The 18132-nt window shown below is 42.0% G+C and overlaps 1 long non-coding RNA gene across 1 annotated transcript; it reads right to left on the bottom strand.

Moving 5' to 3' along the window:
• Positions 1 to 16399: 16399 nt before the first annotated feature.
• LOC131572927 (uncharacterized) lies at positions 16400 to 17792 on the bottom strand. The gene is made up of 3 exons (XR_009276084.1): positions 17435 to 17792; positions 16967 to 17084; positions 16400 to 16597 (listed from the first exon to the last, which is right to left on the bottom strand). It is a non-coding gene; the product is annotated as an uncharacterized LOC131572927 (long non-coding RNA).
• Positions 17793 to 18132: the final 340 nt, after the last annotated feature.

The raw sequence follows: 18132 nt of genomic DNA, 5'->3' as shown, positions 1-18132 counted from the left end.
GCAATGTGCCAAACCAAACCAAAGGGTCAGAGCATGGCAGTCCATTAATAACAGGCCCATTACAGTAACCAAAAATTGTGAATGGGTACAGATAATAACCGGGCTGTTGCAGATTATTTGCCAAACCAAAAATTTTAAAAATCGTAGTTACAGTAGGGTCCAGCCTCCGGTAGTGGTTGGGGTGAGCTCAGGACAACACATCCAGCAGGTCTAGAAAATATAGCTTTTCTAAATACACTTCTTATGCAAACATTGTTTTCCACTTCAGTGAGCCAGCTGAATCTGTAAGACTCAGAGGAAATCACTTGGGATATATTTCCTGCCCGGCACAGTCTGCTCTGTGTGTAGTAACAGAACTTGGGTGACCTCTCTTTCAGCCTAGAACTATATGGGTCTGTGTACACAGATGTTCATGTTGACTTATACAAGGAGTAGTGGGGAATGAAAGAAACTCATTTTCCTACAGGAAAGGAAGTATTTGGCCTGAGCAACTCATTCAAGATTGATGGTTATGCAGATATTTTTAGTAAGATACTTAAAACTTGAGCTTTAAAAGCCTTTGTCATCCTTTGCAAACATCAATTTTAAGCAAGTGTTTGGCTTTCCTGACACCATGCCTAAATACTCAGGCAATCTTTTTAAATTCTTCCTTGGATTCCTGTCTCTGCTTCTGTCTCCTTTGTGCTGTTGTTTGGTCTTGTAGTTTTCTCACCAGCTGCCTGTTTAGTCATGCCAGGCTCTTGATATATCTGTTTTCCTGACTGACACAGTACAAGAACAGATTAAAATTCTGGGTAGGCTGCTTTAGAAATCAAGCCAGAGTAGAGTCAGGCAAGTGGAAACCTTAGGAGCAAGAACTGTATGTGAAATCAGGGTTGATGATGCAAGATGTGACATAGTCTTTTTGAAGAGAGCTATTGTGTTAACTAAAATATGAATAATTTTGGTTTTATACATAAAATATATATAATTATATAATATAATAATATATAATTATATGCTATAACTGTATTATGTTATATGTAATTTCAAGGCCATGTCCAAATAGTGAATTGAATTTCATGACACAAGGCTTGGTAACTGAAAACATAACCACTTGAAAAGTCTTTCTTAGAAGTAATATAAATTTCTTCATTCACCTAAAAGCAGCCAGCAACTTCAGAAGCCATGTGACATGCTAATGTGGTATCTGCCATATTCATTGGTTATCCTTTAAAGAATGTAGTGAATTTGACAAAAGTAATTTTGGTTGAAGTATCTTATTGTGCCAGCTTTCCAGTTTATGAAGACACCCTTCATCCTCAAATGCCCAGTGGAGAGAGGGGGCTGAGGACAGGAAGGAAACAGAAGAAACCTCTGGGAGATTAGTGAACACTGCAACCAGCTTCAACCTGCATGAAGGCCCAGTGGTGAGGAAAAGTAAATAAGAAACTGAATCTTCTTTTTTCTTTCAGGAGAGTAACAACTTCTTCCATGCAAGCATTAATGTATTAAAAGACATTTTCTAGTTAGCCTGGAAAAGTAATTTCATCAGGCGCAAAAGGAATACAAAGAGAGAAAAGCAACTATCTGCCCTGTCAGACAGTGATGATTGCTAGTTCTAACTACTAAACAAAAGAACAAGCTGAAAATGTTCATCTAGAAACCTTAAGTGCTTGCTAGTTGTTGTTGTGGAAAGAGTTTTCCTTTTTATTTCTAATTCTTCATAAAATATATGTTATACATGACAAGAATTCGGGACAAAATTCCATTCATGAGAAAGATTTCTGGAAATGGAAACAGTATTTAAGAGTATTTAATGGTGTACTCAGAATTAATGTTATGCTATTGAAAGGTTAAAAAGCCCAAGGATTGTCTCACTGTCATATTCATACAGCTGGTTGTTTTAATTATTTTCCTCAAAGGATTTCAGATTACAGGACTGTCCTGGGCAGGTAATAAATATATTCATTTTTGGATGAGTTGTATTAGTGGTTCCCTTATGAGATTAGATATTTATTGCCTTGGATGGCTTTGCATTTTTCAAAAAGGTATTTGTATTTCTTTGGGAAGTGGGAGTGCCTGTATGTGATCCTGTTTACTCCATTGAGACAGCTTTGATTTTGCTTCCCAAAATGAAAAAAGCAGAAGACTGTAGCAGAAACTAAGCACAGAAGACATTTAATATATTGCTGTTGGTCTTTGCTATACTCATCCTAAAATTGTGTGAAAATGTCAGGGTGTTCTCTTCCCTTCATTTTCCCTTCCTGCTTTCCTGACAAATTCAGTATTTTTTCATATTTTCTACCACTTTTATGACCTTTGAATATGTTCTTTCCACTCCAGTCTGATAATCTTATATTGATTTATGACTGTACTGATACAATGGTTTACATCCTTTATCTTCATGGCATTTGAGATACAGCTTTCTATTATCTTAATAAAGTTTCAAAGTTGCTTGTATGTGCTAAAAGTATGAAGAATTGGATTTCTACTGCATGCTGCTGTTGCTTAAATTTATTTATAACTTGATCCAGTTTATTGCACCACTGATTAATTCACTGTAAATAAATGAGGCATGGCTTGGGGAGTTGGACTGATGGAACTGTAGGCCTATTTTGGCCAGCTGTCCAATCATATATAACCACGCAAAACAAATTCTTAAAATAATTTAGAGTGGGTTGTGCTGCCAAGCCAACTGGACAATTTTCTGTGTGCTGTGCAGGTGTTTAGGCACAGTTTGAATGCACCTGAAAGTATTAGCATGGCTGAATGAACTGCATCCACCAAGAGCATAGAGATTTTTATCTGTGCCAGGTCATGGTTGTGGCCCCTGCAGGACTGGGATTTATTCACCTCTTTTATTTACCTACTGTGTGTAATTAGATAAATTTTATGAAATGTTTTCTTACTCTGCTGCTATATTATGCAATATTAGAACTGCAAGCGTTAGAAATGAATTGGGGAATTTTGCAAAGCTGTGAGAATGAACTTTGCAGGCTTGTTTTCAGCCACATCCAGCCCTGCTACCACACATATGATGCATCTCTTTTAATTTTAACATTGCCCAGATGCAGCAATTAATTTTTCTTTGTGTTCCAGAGCGAGCTGCCCATCCTCCTAAACTTACACCAGAGAATGGCAGACGGCCATGTGCTTGCCAAAGAGCCAAACGTTCCCCTGGAAGGATTAGCTTGGACAGAGTTTTGTGTGCTCTTGTATGAGTTGTTGTTGAATGCAATGAGAATGTTGAGAGAATGTTGAAGCCTTGATCTTGAATTTCCACAATGCGAATGAGAGGGTGAGTGTCCCGAGTCACCAGCTGCCTCTTCTGAGTTCAGTGACATTTGTTCACACTGCAGTCTTGTTAAAAAGGACCGATATTCATCCCCCTGCAAGGATTTGAATGTTTACAAATGAATACCATTAACAGTGGCTTGTCCACTGCTCAGTTTGATGGAGTTGCTGCAGGTATTTAGATGTGACTGGAGCGTGCATCAAGTCTCTCAGCTCCACTTTCTCTGCAGGGCATTCTGAAAGGACTATCTGATGCTAGCCACAGGGAGCTAATTAAAAGATAATAAATCCATCTTACTGATGAAGAAATTCCCAGAATGTAGTCATTTACCATCATAAAGCAAGTCTTTGTTTTATCACAGTCCAGGGCCAAAATACACTTTCTGCAGAAATGCCATCTTCAAATTATGTGCTTTGAAAGAATACCAAGGTAGGATTTTTTTTTTGTTTGTTTGTTTAATTGTAACTTTTGGATCATGACATTTTTATTTAGAAACACAATAGAAATACCTATTACAAAACATGTCAGTATTTGTGTGAAGGAAGAGTTGTTCTTTTCTGAGTAATTTTAATGCAAGTGAGCTTATGTGGCCTTTCTCCCCAGAAATAATTGTGGTTTTTAGGAAGGAAAAACCCCCTTTTTAAATAAGTCAGCTGGCTCCAGAGGCTAAGCTATGCCATTCTTTAAGGTTTCACTTTGTGTTCAAGTTTATTTCTCTTTTAAAGTAGAGAAAAGGGAAGGAAAGGGAAGGGGTTGAATATTGTTGGCAGTGTTTATGGGGCTTGTGTCTTACTGTTGCTTGCTTTTTAATTAAGTATTGTTATTAAGACTTACTGTGAGGTCTCTAGGGCACTTCTCATGTACTTAGCAGCTTTTCTGGGATTTTACATTTTCTGTGTTATACAAACCTTTTTTTCCTACAGATCTGTGTTGTCACACTATATCAAGAATGGCAGAAGCATGACACAGACTCTCCAGTTGGGTTGAACAAGAGAGCACCTTTTATTATTCCTGATCTTCTTTTATAGACAGCTCTGAGAAGGTCCAAGAGGTAAAACTCTCATTGGTCATTAAACTAACACATCACCAATACTGGAAAGTCGTGTGACTTAGTTTCACACAGGCTCAAGCTAATGCCTGAAGCCTAAAAATCTCTTATTTGACCACTGTCAGTTCCCATACTATGTGATCTATCTGGAAGTATCTTGCTGATATTTTCTAGTAACAAAGTGCAGGTGAGTGATGAAAAACCAATATGACCACGGACAAAGACCCTCTAACTAATAAAAGTTAGAAAGTGGTATATTTATTCACCGGTGGGCAGCGTCGGAATCATCCCCAAAAGGTGTGACCACCTCAAACAAGGTTCTCTTCCCTCTATTTCCCAAAATCTCACATACAATAAGTATGCATAACCTCAGCACCTCCCATCCCCATTCACTACTAAAATGAGGCTATTGGTCCTTCGTGCGTGCGCAGGTCCCTTGATTTGGGTCAGTGGTCTCTAATTGGGTCAGTGGTCCTCGAAGGAGGAATTAAGGCTTTCATCAGGTCTCTGTGACCCTTTGGCACGATCCAAGGCCCCCTGCTTGGTGATTGATTGGTATTGAGTCCAGGTGATGGTCATTGTTCTCTCTGGTTTCAATCTGTTCTTCTAACGCTTCACTTATTCCATTTTCCTCTATAAACAAGCTCATAATAGCAAACAATATAACAATTAGCTCTGGCTTAAGCATCTAATAATCATTAACTTACTATTTCCTTATTGGACTTTTATCTTGATCATTATAAATTTCTTCTACCTCCAGCTAAATCTTAACCCTTCAAAAATCATGATTCATTTTCCCACTCCTTTTTCAACGTTAGTAAATTCTTTTACTACTATACAGATTCTTCTTCAAAGCAAAGCTGTGTGGTAGGTGTCCTTTAAGACTGTACCATATGTTCTTGATATTGGAGTTAAAGCTGCTACTTGCTTCAACATTCTCTATTTCCAAACATAAATTATAACAGACAGAGTCAAATGTATACTAATTAAAATAAGCAAAACAACAATTGGCTGAACCAAGGTATTAAGCAGACCAGTTGCAGTTGGTGACCACCCAAAAAGCACATCTCACCAATGATGGGATGGGCTTTCTTCTAACTTTTTTAATACTCTCTGTATATTCTCTGTCATGATGTACTGTAATCAAAGTTTTCTTCCCTTCATTTTTAATTTCTTCAATTTGTTGTGTTTCAATAATTGTTCAACTAAAGTTAAGTTCTTCCCTATAGGCACAGGTGATTTCTTGCACAGTAGTCAAGTTCACCTTTATATGTTGGTGCGATACGATAGGTGCCTGGTAGGAAAAATAACATCCTTCAATTTTGACAAAGTTACAAATGCACAAATTAAATTGAGTTTCATTGACAATGAATTTACCATTATAGTGTGGCATCCTGTCCTAATGCAGACACAACCTTGTCCTTTATACACAAGCAGGGTTGTTTGATTAATGGGATGCATTTCAAATGCTTTGCTCTGTATCCAAACAAGTATTTTTATCATCACTTACATTATCTTCACATATAAACCCAAAATTCTCTTTCGTTGAAGAGGGTTCTAAATTAATGGTTTGCCACTTTCCTTCAACTTTCCATGCCCACATTCCATGCTCAGAAGGATATAGTATAGTCTCTTCATGATTTAGTCCCAAAGCAACAACTGGATGTATCAAACTCATTGATGCATCATAAATAGTCAAAACAAAAGCTGTTACCATCCTTGTCACCGGGCTGTAAGTAAAATTAACTAAAACTCACTGAGATTGGAGTTCTCTTTCTAGATCTGAGGCAATATCCCAAACAAATTTTATGAATTTCAGCATGGAATATGCCTTCTCCTCTGTCCCTGATGACTGAGGCTGCTACTGATTACATCTATAACTGTGCCTGTGCACACCCAAGTGCCAAAGGAATATTTTCACTAGCTGCACCTAAGGTATTAATTATGACTTGCTGATCCTGCTCTTCTATATTTTCCCATTCTGGTGATATTTTAGACAACTTCCACTGGTTGGTACCTAATGCCAATACAGAAGATTGTAAAGGTTGTTTCAGTTTAACTATACCACTACTAATTACTGTCAATTTATTCATTAATATTTCTGAATCCATGGTGTTTGGAACCCCTAGTCCCGTCTCAAATAATCCAGTAACATATCTCTTCTGTTTGGACATGGAAGGTAGATGCCTCTGCAAGCAGTGGGCTAATCCATAAAAGAGGTCCTTAAAAATGGAGCACACTCAGGCTGAATTATCAGAGGCATTTATCTGTATTGCCATCTCTACTCATTTTAATCACTACTTTGGATTAACTAACAATTTTTGAATTCCTGTCTTCTTAACAGCATATTGCCCGGTTTTGGTAATTATGGGGGTTAGGGGTTCTAAAGTGTTTTGAGTCATCCATTATGGTTCTTTTAAGGTTAGCACTGGCTGAGGTGGTTGAGTTATCATCATTTCATCTTTTCAGGGAGCAGTACAAACTTGAGTTATATTAAAATCAATCTTAAAGTCCTTAATTGCACATCTTTCTATTTTGAGACTAATCTCAGAACAGTTAGTTACGCATTTGTCACAGCATTCACAGCCCTTTCAAATAGGTTTCATGGGTTTCTGATGAGATTCATGGAATCCATCTTGGACAAATGCATATTTACATCCCCAAACATTTCTTCTTTCCCACACAGTTGCATTTGTAACTTTTAATATCTGAATCAGAGACTCATGGGTGTCAAAATCATAAGTTTTCCTTGGCACTCGTATTATACCAGTCACATAATATACAAGTGGTACTGCATTAGCTGTGGCTATAGTGATGATCATAAATGTCACAACTCTCCAGGCTATACTTACTTGATTATCTATTACAACTATATATAATTTTCTATTTTTCAGAGTTGCTATACTATACTTATCATCTCACCCGCACTCTTATTTATTTTCCCGAGAAAGTTAGTTTCAGTTCAATATCACCCAGTATAACTTTCCAGAGTCCTTCAGGAGCTTTCTTCACTCGGGAGTGATGGATCCAGGCACTTTGTTTCTTGATCTTGATTGCAGTAAAGGTGGTGAGGAACACTTGGAATGGCCCCTCCCACTGTGGTTCCAAAATTTTTTTCTGCAAAAGACTTAACATATACATAATCCCCAGGCTGTACATCATGTACTTGTCCATCTAATTCTCTGCTTCAAGCCCCAGCCACGTTTCTCAATTTCGCTAAGTTGTTTGTTTAGGGCTATCATATATCTGTGTAAGGTTTCTTCCCCTACTTGAGTGGGTGCTGTCCCTTCTTGAATTCCAGATGGCCTTCCATACAATATTTCAAAAGGGCTTAGTTTTTCTTTTACTCTTGGCTTAGTCCGAATTTGTAATAATGCTAATGGAAGAGCCTGAGGCCAATGTAGCTTTGCGTCTTGTATGCATCTTATAATTTGCTGCTTAATCAAATGATTCATTTTCTCCTCTTGGCAGCTTGTCTGAGGATGATGTGCAGTATGAAGTTCCCAGTCTATGCCTAAATGGCAGCTAATTTGCTGCACAATTTTTGAAATAAAATGTGTCCCCCTATCTGAGGACATTGTGGCTGGGACTCCAAAGCATGGTATTATTTCTTGTAACAATGCTTTGGTTACCTCTTGTGCTTTGGCGGTTTTGGTAGGGAAAGCTTCTGGCCACCTTGAAAAGGTATCTGTTAACACCAAGAAGTATCGGTACTCTCCTTTCCTGGATAATACTGAAAAATCAATTTGCCAATGCTGCCCAGCTCCATATCTTTTCCCAGTTTGCCCAAGCTTTGGTTTAGGAGTATTTTTGGGATTGGTTTAGAGGCAAAGGCTGCATTGGTGAGTTACCTGAATTACTGTACTTTGTAAGTTTCTGGCTATGATTCTTTGAAATAACTGCAAGGACCAACTGGAAACCCCAATGTGTTTTCTCATGTTCTTCTCTCACTAATGACCATAACATGTAAGAGGGGATCACAAGCCTTTTTTCCCTTTCACCTGTAATAGCCCACCTCTTTTGATTTTAACTTCAGTTTTCTTTCCCAATAAGTCCCTTGTCCTTTCTACTATACCCTAGCTTACCATAAATGGGGTCTTCACTTTTCATGCAGGAACAGAAACGACACAGCACCAATATGATTATCAGATTGTTTGTTTATTCTCTAAGTTTGGTTACATATATACTGTATACAAATCTGTTCACATAGGTATCTCTTCCACAATTGGCTGCATGTATTGTTTACGTGCCCTTATAAGCATTTTTATTGGATAATTACATTTGTGTATATGGGACCACAACTTGCTCAACTTCTCTATTTCTCATTCTGTTTAGCTCTTACTTTCTGCTCTTTTGCTGACCACGAATGTTCCTTCTCTGTCTGATAACCTTGACCTTTTTCTTAACTTTCTCTTTATGGTCAAATGTCTTCTAATGCAGCGCAGGGTACTATATCTCCCCCTCTTTTCTTTAAAAATTGAGTAACTAAATTGTGCAACATTTGTTGCATCATAACAATGTACATTTAATATGTACATAATGTATGTACATATATGATAAATGTTACATAATTATGTACATTTAACAAGGTACATAATGTAACATTTAGGCATTGTAACAAGCAAGGAAGAATCAGCAGAAAATTTAGAAATACAATCTGTAACATTATTGCCCTCTTGACCAAGGTCTGCCACCAACCCCTTAAACCCAAACTAGCAAGCCAGTCTCAAAAAGGATCATGTCTTTCTCTAATAGGCTTCATGTTTTCATGTCGTCCTGCCAATTGTTTATGAATATTTTGGGAGTGCTCAGATAAATTAAAACAACACATTCCTTCAAAATCTTCACACCCATGTCCATGTGCTAGTAACAAAAAATCTATAGCTACACGATTCTGCGTGGTGGCATGCCTAATACTATCAGCATCAGTTAGCAACTCAGTCAACACTTTCTTAGTCAAATGCAACTGTTTGTCTCTTCACACCCATGTCCATGTGCTAGTAACAAAAAATCTATAGCTGCACGATTCTGCGTGGTGGCATGCCTAATACTATCAGCATCAGTTAGCAACTCACTCAACACTTTCTTAGTCAAATGCAACTGTTTGTCTCCCCAACAGGCAAGACGAGCTTTATTTTTCACATTCGTGGCAGCCATTCCCTCTGGTAAAAGGAAAGATGTTGCTATGAGAGTTGCCAATGATGGTAAATGCACATTAGCATTACAAGTCTCATCAAAATTCCAAATGGATGGATGTGATCTTTGATGATGACTTTGACTGGCGTTCAATAACTTCCTCATGTGGGGAGCAAATAATGTTAGTGGACCAAGAGACCATGGTCCACTGTGATGGTTTGGCATTTAAAAAAAAAAAAAAGTAGAAAACATGGAAGTGAAGGCTTTGAGAGAGGCTGCTGGGAGTTTCTTCTCTGCTTGAGATCAAGCCAATAGCTGGCCATTTCTCTGAACTGACACCATTTTTGACCACTAAAAAGTAAGATCACTTTTGTGAATACCGCTTTTTAAACCTAAGCCTGGGAACTTCTGGCTCTCTTTTTGTTACTGGCCTGGAAAGGTAACAGCATTCCGGCTGGCCTCTGCTTCCGCTGCGGCCTGTCCGGCCTGGTGGGAGGGGGCTGACCTGGACTCCAGCGGCTCCTGGGTGGAGAATGGAGATTGTGGAGCTTCCCCTGGCTCCAGGCTTACCCAGACTCCAGCAGCTCCTGGACAGAGGATGGAGACTGAGGGGCCTTCCCCAGCTGCAGGTGGGGCCGGGCTCTGCAGTGGCTTCCAGCTTTGGGCTGGGCCGGGCCACAGCTGCTGCTATCTCGTCCCCATGGCCCGCACAGACGGCTCCAGGCTGAAAACCATCCACTGCCTTCCAGTTGCTGCTGAGCTGAAATCCGACACCATGAATACCTAGCCCTGGCCTGGGCAATATTTAACTCTTTCACTACGCAGATGAGACTTGCAGACTTTAATTGCCACTGGTATGGTACCTCTCCGTTAAGGGAGAAATTCTTTAGGACCACTGCGTCCATGGCAGAGGTTGATGGGATGGTGAAGGCAGGGATCCGTCCCGCCGCTGAGTCCTCCAAGGGGGGGCCGTAGGCAGGAACTGGTAGCGGAACCACCGAGAGAGCGGAGTCTCTCGGCGGGAAGCAAAGCGGGGCGTGGACAGTCTGCACGTGTCTCCTGGGGCAGGAGCAGCGGTGCCCAGCGCAGCCGGCACGGACACAGCCACCGGGGCCGGGATGGCCGGGGCAGCTGCGGGAAAAGTGGCCGGGGGTGGGACAGCGGGGGTGCCCAGTGCGGGCAAAGCAGCCGGGGCCGGGGCAGATGGAACGCCCGGCAGGGCCGGCGGGGTGCCCAGTGCGAGCCACGCGGCTGCAGCCGGGGCAGGCGGGACCCCCAGCGGGACATCTGCAGCAGGCGGGGGGCCAAGCAGGAGAGGAGGGGGTAACACTTCTAAAGGGTCCCAGCTTTTCTCTTTCCTTTCTTCTTCTTGTTTTGTCTTTGAGAATTCTGATATTTCTAGAATTTTTACTTTCTCAGAGTTTGTGTCCCCCAATATCCAGCATGCTGCATATTCTTTCTCCTCTGCATTAAACGGTTCTTTTGAATTTACAAAGACGTTTAAAGCCTGCCAAATCCAAGTTTCAAAAGAACCATATCTAGGCCAACAAACGTGGTCAGATCTTACTTCCTTGTTTGCCCATTCGATCATGCAAAAATTAATCATCTCTCCTCTATCCTTTTTCCTTGTACTTGGGGTAATATCCCAATTAGCTCCCAAAGGGCTATCTTGGGGTATTTCTTCTAGCAATTTCTTTTTACCTTTGTTTATCCCCAAACCCGACTTACTGGTTTTCTGCCCCCCCCCCTTTTTTTTTTTTTTTTTTTTTTTAATTTTTTTGTGCAGTTGCTTTTTAGTTTGTAAAGGATACAACAGATAACTCTCAGTTTCTTGTGTTTTAGTAACAAATTTATCTTCCCCCCCAGGGAAGCCACAGGGTAGCATAGTCAGTCTCTTCCTGATTTAAAGCTTCTTTTGAATTTACATACTGATTTAAAGCTTAACAAATCCAATCTTTAAACGATCCAAATTTTGGCCAATTTAAATTATCTTTTTGGATCATTTCTTTTGTCTATTTAAACATGCAATAATGAATTATTTTCTGTTGACTTTTTCCTCTCTGGGATTCCCATGTATCTTCAAATCGTACCATCATCCCCAGTGGGCTGTCCTGAGGAATGCTCCCCCCCTGAGAAACCCCCTCATGGTTCTCAGATATCCTGGGCTCTTGCAAATTCCCCTTATAATTTGCAGCCCCTGGGTTTAAGGACTTCTTCTCCTTTAAACCCATCTCTGGCAGCAACTAATCAAGAAATCTCCGGTACCAGGAGAATCTTGATCCCACTCATTTGGTCTGTGGTTCAACTTCCAGCCTCACTAAATATTATTCTGTTGCACTATCCTGTCTTTTGCCAACTATTTGGTTCCCGCCTAATTCTCTCTCTTTCTCATTTTGTTTCCCCCCCCCCGTCAACTACTTCTTTCTGGCTACTTCTATTTGCAATCCCTCTTATCTACATACTTAAATTGGCAACTATTTCTCTTTTTCAAGAAAATTGAACCTGACTCAGTCACTCTCCCCCTGAGTCACTTGACTCAGCGATCAGATCGCTCCCTTCTCCCTGAGGATTTTTCCGTGGGTTTTAAAATTGGGACTCTCCCTCCCGTCCCTCCCAGGGATTTTTACTCGTTCTTCTCTTTCACTTCCCTCCTTTCCCAGCTTGTATCCTCACGGAGAGCCGAAAACTCGGTACATTGGAGGCCCACTCTCACTTCAGGGCTCTGGGCTGCCCAGCCCCCATCTCAGACACTCCACACATACACACAGGCGCACAGCTGCCCCCCCGGCCCAAGCCCGTGGTACTCACACAGTCCGTTTTCCCACGCAGTTCTTCTGCACAAGACATTTTACAGGCACCTTCATCTCTGGCTGGCACTCCTACAGGAGCTCTTCTGAGCCCTTGCTACAGCTAGCTTCTTTTGCTTATGCTTGATCCTAATTGTAACTCCTATTTCCAAGGGAGCACGAGCTAACCTTGGGACCACCTGAAATGATTGGTAAGGAGCTCCTTCCCATGGTTAGATGCTTTTCCCTTGGACTTGAGTTCCCAGGTTTTGGCACCAAAGTGTTATAAATAAAATTAGAATTTTGACAACTAGGTTTCTTGGGTTAATGGCAGTTTAAGTAAAAATGAATATGATTCAGTCAATTGAATAGTAATTTGGTATAAAAGAATAGCGTTCAGGAAAATAATACAATTTAGTAAAAACATGACAATTGATAGATAGAATTTGCCAGGAATTCAGTACGATTACAGCATAAGCAAAACCAACCGGGGTACGGGGCGGGCTTGTTACCCCACCTCACGTCCAAAACCGACCAGGGTGCGGAGGCTTCCCACCCTGCCTCATGTACAAAACAAAGCACTTCAAGCTAACCTTATATGCTGTATGCTTAGACATATTCATGAATATTTCCCATAAGTTTCCTCTCAGTTCCAATTTTTCTGACTTTACCTCACAATTCTTCACGGCGCACGCTTCACTTGTTGTTAGGGGGTCTTCAGCCTTCCTTTGGTGGTCTTTTGGCGAAGGCTTCTCCTCTTCCTCGTTGTTCTTTGGATAACCTTACAGGTTTGCGCCTGCATACTAAGCGTTGTGTTACGTGAGTCTACTCATTAGTCTGATATTTACTGATTTTTAGGCCCAATGCCTAAAGTGGTTCTAATTTGGTCCCTCTCAAGGTCATTTTCGTCTTGGGGCATCACCCAAACTACATCCTGTACCTCAGTTTTACCATGTCCCATCTGTAAAGAGGTGCATCTCTCTTGGAACACTGATTCTTTTGATTGCTTCAAATAATCACTTTAATAACAGTTACCATTTAGTTAGCATGAATCAATTCCATTTATTATAAGGATGTTCTAGTTTAGGGTGAATTTGGGAGAAAAACTCCAAATGGGGGTTCCCCAGGGAAAAACAAAATTCAAATGACCCCTCCCCGCAACTGGTCCAGGAAAAAAAAAGAAATTTCCTTGGTGAGAACTGGAAAAAGCTGTTTATTTAACAGAAAATTGAATAATAATAAACAATAAAACCTCTCACCGTTCAACGGGATGGCAAATCTAGGAAGAAAAGTCCTTTTCATGTGGTGTAGCTCAGCTCGCTCAGGTTCTTATCAGAGCCTCCGGTGCCAGAAAATGCCGAGGCCCAGGCCCCGGTGAGCCACAGGCGTGAGCTCCTGGGATTTGTCTGGGTGTTTTTCAGTCCAGAGCAGGTTTGCACAGATCCAGGAAAAAAATTTAAAAAGGTCCAGGGAACTCCTCTGCCTCAGCTGGCTAAAACTAACTAAAATCCAAAGAGAAGCTCTGTGCCGCTGTCTGTCCATGCTGCAGACACCACAGTCCAGCAGCAGGATGTGGGGGAGTGATGTTTTCTTTCACCACAAACTGTGTGCTTCTTCTTCCCCCTCTTCACCCTCAGAGCCAGTCTTAAAGGTGCAGAACTTAATATAGAACATAAACCAGGCAATTGAGGATACCAGTATCATAAAGTCACCCCAGGACAAAGGAGAAAATAGGAGTTCAGAAAAGAAGGGACATTTTTCTTCATGTTTCATGGCCCTTATTTCCCACATGTCCGTCTTTGTGCTGCTCCATCCAGAAAAGGCCTCTTTTTGAGGACCTCCTTTGTCATCTGGGTGAGGCACGAGAAACACACGAATACTGGCCTTGTGCCCTACTAGAGAGAAGGAGGCAGGTGGTTGAAAAGTGGATGGTCCAATGGACAATGTTTAGTCGCCCCTGTAGTAGAGTTACGGTTACATTGACTTTTCCACAGTACTCCGTGGCTAAGAATGAGGAGCTGCCCTTGGCTGTGTTTGAAGGATACTGACACTTCAAAAGAAACGTGCTTCTCTTGTGTGTGGCAGCATGAGCCTTCCCCAGTTTTCTACAGTACTGGTAGAATTTAATGACACAAGCACCTCAAGGTAAATGATGGATATTGCATTTCAGTGTTTGGGCCAAAAATTGGTTTAAAAATTAGCCACAGAAAAGGTTGTAATTTTAGGAAAGAAAAATTCTTCAAACTGTGGTATATGGTTTTCAATCAAGATTTTTTTTTTCCTAAAAATTACTTCTTTCCCATTTAAAACTAATTTGTAAAGAACGTGTGTCAATGTACAGGTCTGATCGCTTTAGGCCCCGTATCTTTCCTTTTTCCTATAGGGCAGTGTAACTTTTGAATCACAATAATTTTTACCACTTTGAAAATGCAACTTTAGTGTTTTTCCTACTAGTGGATACTTACCTGTTCCATGTTAAAGAACAGACAGTTCTGGCAGTGAAATATGCTTTACGTAAATGTATCTTTTTTCACTGCTCTTCTGGTATTACATGCAGCAGGGGCAACATTAAAGCAGTCTATACTGACTTATTTTTGAGGAGCTATTAGAAATTATTAATATTTTCAGTATATCTGCAATAAATTAGTGTGTGTTTCAGCTGCAACTCTCCTGTGCGCTCTAGTGCCAGCAAGATCTCCTTGCAGTGTAGGAAGACACAATTTTCGCTGATATGCACCCAGCTATGTGACTGTCCTGGGGGTTAGGTGTCTGGTTAGGTGTCCTTCCTTTTGTTCCTTCTCACCTATCGTGTTTTCCCCATTAACTAGCTGTAGGGAAACCTGACTGCTCATACTTACTGGGTGTTGGAGAAGACAAAGAGTTTGGCTGGGCCCAGGGGGGAGGTGGCCCAGGGAAAAAGGGAGGGCGGGGGCAGGTGGGGGCTGGCTGGTTTCTTCAGCTGCAGAGCAGGACACACTTGAGGGGCTGTTGTTGCTTGGGGAAAGGAATTTGCCATAACCCAGATGGAGATGCTGCTGCTGCTGCTGCTTCTTTTCCTGTGGGCCTCGCAGCCCCTGTCCTGCCGGGACGTGCGGCAGTGCCAGCCACCGCCGTGGAGCTGCTGCTACACCTCAGCCACCGGCCCGGCATCTCTGCTCATTCCTGCTCTTGCAGCTGGGTGGGTGTTCCTCAGAGCCCTGCTGGGCTACCGGGATCAACTGCCTGCAGGGGCTTTGTGAAGCAAAGCCTCTCTTCTATCCTTTCCCGTCTCAGCTGAGAGGGCTGTCACGAGCTCCCTGGTTCTGTTTGGTTGGTAACGCTGTAGTTCGAGTTGTTTGTTTGCCTTGTTGTACATACCAGTCAAAAGCTGTTCTTCCTATCCCCAGATCTTTACCTGAGAGCCCCTTCATTTCAAAATTCAGAATTATAATAATTTGGAGGGAGGGGGGTCTACATTTTTCATTCCAGGGGAGGCTCCTGCCCTCCCTCACAGACACCCATCTTACAATTACAAATGGCTACACCTGCGCTAACAATACATTACACCATGGAAATCTCATTTAAGGGTCAAAAAAGGCATTTATTAGATTATTAGAACAATGCTATGTAAAAATATACAAATACTGTTATGTAAGGATATACAAATATACAAGTACCAACTTAAATTATGTTAAGAAAAGATAATTTATTTCCAGCCTCTACAACAAAACTCACTATACATAAAAATCAATTAGATGTTTAACCATTTATTACATATTACTAAAAACATATGGCCCATATAGAAATACAAAAAATATACTTTCCCTCTCTAAATAACAGTATACAAATAGTGGTCATCACAGATAACAGAATTCTACAACTCTACTACTCCATATCATGTCAATCCATATCCTATATCAACATACAGATAAAAATATAAAAATACACATACCTATCTATGCAAATACCAATATACCTATTTAAAGAGCAAAATAACTATAATTGTATCAATCAAAATATACACAACTGTATCTCCTAGGTATAAGGAGATAGAATTTAACACAATTATAACAACATATATGTATACTTATATACACGTACAAAATTACAGACATGTATGTGTATATATCCGTACATATGTACAAAGAATACATCCATAAATAGAAAAACATATATATAGAAATATTTCTATACAAATAGGAATATACATATATACATATATAAATAGCCACATAATTATCCCTCTTTATGCAATGAGTCCATTCTTCTTTAAACAGAGGGAACTCAGCTCCCCCATCTTCAAAGCCTCTCCCTCAGTCTCTTCCAACCGTGCAGAGCAGCTCTCCTGGACAAGGACAGCAGATGGGACATCTGGGAGGCAAAGGGAACACCGAGTCATTATTGGGACCTTTCCCTTGGCAGCACCTGCCCTTCCAGCAGGGAAGGGAAAACCTCAGAGCCTCCCCAGGAGGGCTGAAAGAACAAGCAGGCCGAGCGGGCCAGTGTGTGGCTAGCCCAGGCGCGGCGGGACTGTCCCGCAGCCCCCGGCAGCCCGGCACAGCTCCCGGGCCCTGCCGGCACTGCTGCCTTGCCCAAGGACAGCCCCTGTGCCGGCTGGGGCAGCAGCGCTGAGCAGCCCCAGCATGGGCAGAGGCTGCTCCTGCCCAGCCGGGCAGCGCCCATGGCTAAAGCCCACGCCACCCTCAGCACCGCGCGGCCTCACCGGCCCTGTGGCCTCACCCAGGCTCTCGGGGTGGCAGCAGCAGCAGCTCCCTGTTCGCTGCTCTTGCTCGTGGCCTTCAGCTTCTCCCTGCTGGCTCCTGGCAGTGTCTGGCTGGCCTCAAGGTCTTCAGGGCAGCTGTGGCAAAAGTGGAGGCTTTGGAATTGGTTCCAAGGCCTGGCAGAGCTGCAGTCCCTGACCCCTCTGTGCTCCCTGCTGGCCCCTCCATCCCCTCAGCCCCGCCGTCCTCTCGGCAAAACCCCAGCCCCCCCTTCAGTTTCTTCAGCCCCTCGCAGTCCTCTCACCCCTCTCAGTCCCTTCTGACCCGTTCTGTCCCCTCAAAGCCGGCACCCCCCTCTGCCTGTGCCACCTCCCTGTCACCTCAGTGCCACCATCGCACTCTGCTCCCCCACAGCCCTCAGTGTCCCCAGCAGCTCAAGGTCACCGTCCATTCAGCGTCACCGCCTCCTCGGCCCCCTCAGTCTCACCGTCCTTCAGCAGCTCCTCAGGGGACAGTGCCTGGGGCCACCGGCAGCTCCCACCGCTCCAGGGACAGCTGGCGCTGGAACTGCTGCTCCACCGGGCCCGGCCCTAGCTCGGACCCAGCACAGGAAGAGGGGACAGAGGGGGCACAGGGGGAAAAAGAAGAGGTGAAAAAGGCAGCCGAGGGGGGAGAGAGGTTAAAATGCAGCCTAAGGCTACACAAACATAAACCTATCCCTCTGAACATCTATATTTCTCTTCAAATATACCTATATGCATTTATAAATAGAACTGTCTATATATGTATATATGTATATTAATTTTACTCTTGACATATATAAATTTCAATCAGAAAATCTATAAATGCAATTCCATATAAAAAATATATCACATCTTTAACTATCTATATCTACACTTTACTAGACAGATCTCTAAATAGAGAGCTTCTATAGAATCTATATTATATATAAATATATTAAATAATTCAATCTATAGAAACAGAGCATTAGAATCTATAAACGTAACTATAAGCACTACTAAGTAGAACTACAGAACTACAGAAAGCTATACAGGTAAAACAGAGGGATTGTGCCTGCCTGATGGTCACAGGCCCTCCCTCTGTCTCTTCCTGCCGTGCAGGGCAGCCCTCCAGGAGACGTCTCTCAGGCATCTGGGAAGCAAAGGGAACACGGAGTCAATATTG

The sequence above is a fragment of the Poecile atricapillus genome, chromosome Z (assembly GCF_030490865.1).
Source record: "Poecile atricapillus isolate bPoeAtr1 chromosome Z, bPoeAtr1.hap1, whole genome shotgun sequence".
Classification (NCBI taxonomy): domain Eukaryota; kingdom Metazoa; phylum Chordata; class Aves; order Passeriformes; family Paridae; genus Poecile; species Poecile atricapillus.
The sequence above is the reverse complement of the archived record's forward strand: the minus strand, read 5'-3'. Positions and strand labels throughout refer to the sequence as shown.